Raw genomic sequence first — 5,700 nt, 5'->3', positions numbered from 1 at the left:
AGATAAGTCCTCTGGACATTCCTAGGGTATATGAGCCAATCTTCCAGGAAAAATCCTCTCTAACATTCCCATCTCTCTAAGCCTCTGGATCCCCTCATTTACATTATATCAGGACAGTTCTGGAATTTTGACCTCAGGTAATGTCAGCCACCTTTTGATCCATGTTTCAGCCAACCATCCAAACTGTTAATGCCCTTTCTAACCCCTGGAGCTACAATGTTGGATGCAGAATCTCTGCTTAAATGGCCCATATCAATAAATTCAGCTTGATCCAGCTTTATATTCCTTTCACTGTTATCCCACACCCTTAATATCCATTCCCACACACATTCCCATGATTTCTGTCTATATAGATTGGAAAACTCATGCAGTTCTTTTGGAATATAGAGTACTCCTCATACTTTGTACCTCACCTTTTAAGGTCTATTTGGACTTTAGTCTAGTTATGTGTCATGAAGAAAAGAGGGGTGGTAGGGGTGAGTTATGAAAAGAAATAAAAGTGCCTTTCAAGCCATTGCAGTTTCACCTGGTGAAGCAGGATTAGTCACTCCAGACAGAGGAGTGAGGGTCATTTCCCCACAGGAGGTGGTTAGAGAGTTAGCAGGCACTGAAGAGTTAATCTCATTAGGTGGAGGTTGGATGGCAGACTTCTCAGGCTAGACTAAAGGTTGGGAAGCTCTTTCATCAGAGCAGTCATCACAGGACTATTTAGCAAAAGCTCAGCAGATTCCAGGGTTTCCATCTCCCCATCACCACCATTATCAAACCATAAATCCCTAACCCACATTTCAGGATCCCATTCTTTTCCAATCAAAGCCCTTACCTTAATAGCAGACACCCTGCAAGATTGAGATTTTAATTTATGTTTTAAATCTGCTACTCCCACAACAAGGCTCTGTGTCTAGTTTTCAGAGATCTCAAGTCTGCAACCACAAGAAATAAGATTTTCTTTCAGGACACACATGGAAACTTTTCCATCATTCATACAGCACTTAAATGGAAAATTTGAAGCCTTCAGCTAATCCCTTTCCCTCATCACTGCATCCAGGGTATCCAACAAAAACAAGCCAACATGATTGTATCTCTTAATCCCATAAAATTTCATCAATGTGTCAAAAACACTCTTATCCAGAGCCTTGTCTCATACAAGCACACAATTAACAGAAGCTAAAGGTGATATTTTGGGTATCTCTCTTGCCAACTCACCCCATGGACTATCAGTGACATCTTGATTATTGGAAACAGAGTCATTACTGCCTTTGAGTCTAATCAGAGTATAAAACCAATCATAAAAAAGTTTGGTTTCTCAATAGATGGTCATTCATATTTTAAAACTTCAACTTCTTGTGAGACTGAAACAAGAAATGTTTATTTGGTTCAAAATTTACATTTTGACTAGTGCCTTTCCTAATTTAACTTATATTCACAGTTTAATTGAACACCATAAGTACATGGAATCTTGAATAAGGCATGAGATTTTGTATATTTGTCCAGGTTAGTGTGATGCCGTGGTAAATTTCAGTGATTTGAACAGTGGGAAATGGTGAGAAAGGGGGAAAATTCAACTTCATCATTTGGAGAATTTCTGATATTCTCGCAAGCAGTGAGGACAATCAAATCAATAGGTAGAGTCCTCAATCTTGGGGATTGTTCATATGAAACATCCCCACAAAAGATAAGCTAAGCCTACTTAAAATTAGGCCTAAGAGTCACCCCCAGAGAACTTCGTTTGTTGTTCAGATGTGGCCTATCTCTCTCTCAGCCAACATGGCAAGTAAACTCACTGCCCTCACCCTCTACCTAGGACATGACTCCTGGGGCTGTAAACCTCCTTGGCAATGTGGAACTGAAATCCTAGAATGAGCTGGGATTCAGCATCAAGGAATTGAGAAAACCTTCTTGACCAAAAGGGGGAAGAGAGAAATGAGACAAAATAAAGTGTCAGTGGCTAAAAGATTTCAAACAGAGCTGAGAGGTTATACTGGAGTTTATTCTTACACATTATATAGATATCTCCTTTTTAGTATAAGGTGTATTAGAGTGGCTAGAGGGAAGTGCCTGAAACTGTATAGCTGGGTTCCAGTAGTCATGTTTCTTGAAGATGATTATATAATGATACAGCTTTTATAATGTGGCAGTGTGATTGTGTAAACCTTGTGTCTGGTGTTCCTTTTATCTACAGTATGAACAGATGAGTAAAAAATATGGATAAAAAATAAACAAATAATAGGTGGAAAAAAGGTTAAAATAAATTGGGTAGTTGGAAATACTAGTGATCAATGAAAGGGAGTAGTAAGGGGTATAGAAAAAAATAAGGGGAACAAATGTTCAAATATATTGGGTAGATAGAAATACTAGTGGTCAATGAGAAGGAGGGGTAAGGGGTATGGCATGTATGAGTTTTTTCTTTTTTCTTTTTATTTCTTTTTCTGGAGTGATGCAACTGTTCTGAGAAATGATCATGGTGATGAATATACAACTATGTGATGATATTGTAAGACATTGATTGTACACCAAGTATGGAATGTTTGTATGTTAAGAATGTTTGGGTTTGTATGTTGTTTTGTCAATAAAAACATTTCAAAAAAAGATTCAGTTTCTCAAGAATCACTCCCAGTACCAGGCTGTATTAGGCAGAGTTCTCTAGAGAAACAGAACCAACAGGAGATATCTGTACATATGAGATTTATAAAGGTGTCTCACATAACCATGGGAATGGAAGAGTCCAAAATCCATAGGGCAGGCTGTGAAGCTGGCAGCTTTGATGAAGTGTCTGGACAAACTCCACAGGAGAGGCTCACTGGATGAAGAAGTGAAAAAGTCTCTCTTCTTCCTGAAAACTCTTAAACTGATTGACTTATCTCATTGGTGGGAGATGTGCCTTAGTTGATCACAGATGTAATCAGCCATAGATGCAATCAACTGACTGATGATTTAATACACCAGCCTCCTCATTTATCAACCAGCCACAAAATATCCCTGCAGCAGTGGTCAGGCCGGTGCTTGCCTGACCAGACAACTGGGCATCATCACTTGGCCAAGCTGATACCAGAACCAAATCATCAAAGACTATCTTCTAGTAGCCTTGATTTTTGAAGAAAATTGTTCAAAAGATTTTGAAACATGACCATGTGATTGTGAAAAACTTGTTTTCACAAAAGTGAAAAAATGGCTGATGCTCTCTATATCCATGCTATGTTGCAGATGAGCAAAAAATATGGTCAAAAAATAAATAAATAATGGAGGTATGGGGTAAAATATTGGTAGATTGCAATACTAGTGGTCAATGAGAGTGAAGGTTAGGGGTATTGAATGTGTGGATTTCTTCTTTTTTCTCTTTATTTTTCTAGAATGGTGCAAATGTTCTAAAAATTATCATGATGATGTATACAGAACTATGTGATGATATTGTGAGCCATTGATACTTTGGATGGACTGTATGGTGTGTGAAGATATCACAATAAAAAAAAATTTTTTTTTTAAAGTAACTGTGGACCAAGCAACAACAAGCATCGAGGAACAGAGCACTTTGCTCCTTCCTCAGAATGAATAGAGATTAAAAATCCGATGTTTACACATAGGAAAAGCAGAATTTCATCCAGCACTTCTCCCAGATTCTCAAGGTGCTAACTGAGGATGAGATAGGGCACCCAGAGGCAGGAGATTCTATTGTCAGCTCAAGGAGCTCCAACGTTTTTTCCTAGTGTCAGACAACAAAATGGACAGTGTTCCCAGTGGGGACAGCCCTGCTAGTATCAGAAACCAGACATAGGCTTGGATTCTATTAATGATGCTGTGTGGCTGGAAGTACGTATCTACTGTCTGCTGAAGCTCTACTGCCTGGAGTAGCCCTATTATCTGAATCTGATTGAGCTGTTCCTGCAGGTTTCCTATCAGACTGAAATCAGGCAGAACTTGGGCTTCATCATGGTCCCCCAGAGCAACGTGGATCTTGGCAAATTAACTGAAAAGAGGTACTTACTAATCCATTGTCAAGTACAAGCTAGCTCTCTACACCTTCTACCTTCCGTAGCTGTTGCCGTATATATAGTGGGCATTGATGGGGAGAGCGAGCTCACCAGTGCCAAGAAGATCCTTCTGGAGATGGGAGAGTTCCTTCAGATTCAGGATGATTACCTTGACCTTTTTGGGGACCTCACTGTGACTGGCAAGGTTGGCACTGCATCCAAGACATATGCTGCTGGTTGGTGGTTCACTGTCTGCAACAGGCCTCTCCAGAACAGCACCTGATCCTTCAGGAGAATTACCTGTAGAAGGAGGCTGAGAAGGTGGCTGGGTGAAGGCACTGTACCAGGAGTTGGAGCTGCCAGCTGTCTCTGTGCAGTACAAGAAAGACAGTTTGTGTCAGTTGTCAACTTGGCCAGGAGAAGGCACCTAGTTCTGTTGCTATGGACATGAGCAAATGGTACATGAACCTCATCTGCTGCTGATTACATCTGCAGTTGGCTACGAGGCATGCCTGCTTCAATGAATGACGTTTGACTTAATTGGCTGGTGCTTAAATGAGAGAGCGCAACATAGCACAGCCCAAGCAGCTCTGCATTCCTCATCTCAGCACTTGCAGCTTACCCCAGGCCTTTGGAGATGCAGAAAGGAATCACCCCGGGGAAAGTTGTCGGAACCCAGAGGCCTGGAGAGAAGGCCAGCAGAGACCATCCTGTGCCTTCCCACATAAGAAAGAACCTCAGTGGAAAGTTAGCTGCCTTTCCTCTGAAGAACTAACAAAATAAATCCCCTTTTATTAAAAGCCAGTCCGTCTCTGGTGTGTTGCATTCCAGCAGCTAGCAAACTAGAACACAGTTACAGCCACCTTCCAGGTCTCACTGAGCAGCACACTAAGCCCCTGCCCCTGATGATCTTCTTGGGACTGGCATACAAGATCTACAAGCATAAAAAGTGACCCAGAGACTGTGAGGTGGGGGAGAGGAGGCTCTTAATAAATTAGTCTCACCATAAAATAAAAAAACTGAAAAGTAACTGTGATCAAAGAGTTACTTGGAAACCAAATTTCCCTAGGAAACAAAAAGGTTTCCATATTTTGTTGTGTTTGGGTGATTGATGTGGTATAATTTGATGTGATATCAATTTGAGGGGTAATTTTTGTGTTTTTGATAATAGGAGAGTAACTGTATTCATCAAAAGCAAATAATATAGGGCATATGTGTTTTACGTTTCATAGTTTAGTTTTATGCCAATGCAGCAGCAATTTGCTAGCCAAGCCCTAATGAAATAAAGCTGTGCTGCAGAAGGAGCATTAATTATCAGAAATGCATTTATTCTTCAACATTAAAAAATATATATATCCAGATAAACTGTACATTTAATCAGATATAAAGAGGAATTGGAAAACTGTTACGGGAGTTGTGGCTTTAGTTTAGATTCTGGGAATCCCATAATAGAAATATACTACCTTACAGCTGAATACTACAACAAAGCCAGTTCTACAGAGCACACTGTTGCTTAAATAATTCTGGGGTGTATTGCTAGATGGGGTTATTCTAGAAAGGCAATCATCCACTGATGGGCTCCCCTGTTTAACTTTCTTAATTGATTCCACCAGACACTCCCAGCAGTCTAGCTGCTATCCTCATCTGATCCCAACTCTAGACTGACTCCTGATGACTGCAAAAATCTTCAGAGACCACTTGGCAGTTTGGAGCAGGGCCTCAAAGCGACTGT

General features: G+C 40.4%; 1 pseudogene; it reads left to right on the top strand.

Moving 5' to 3' along the window:
- Positions 1-3,515: 3,515 nt before the first annotated feature.
- LOC143676345 (farnesyl pyrophosphate synthase-like) lies at positions 3,516-4,921 on the top strand (annotated as a pseudogene).
- The last annotated feature ends 779 nt before the right edge of the window (positions 4,922-5,700 follow it).

Source organism: Tamandua tetradactyla, chromosome 3, assembly GCF_023851605.1.
Source record: "Tamandua tetradactyla isolate mTamTet1 chromosome 3, mTamTet1.pri, whole genome shotgun sequence".
NCBI lineage: Eukaryota > Metazoa > Chordata > Mammalia > Pilosa > Myrmecophagidae > Tamandua > Tamandua tetradactyla.
This window is presented reverse-complemented; position numbering and strand designations above follow the sequence as displayed.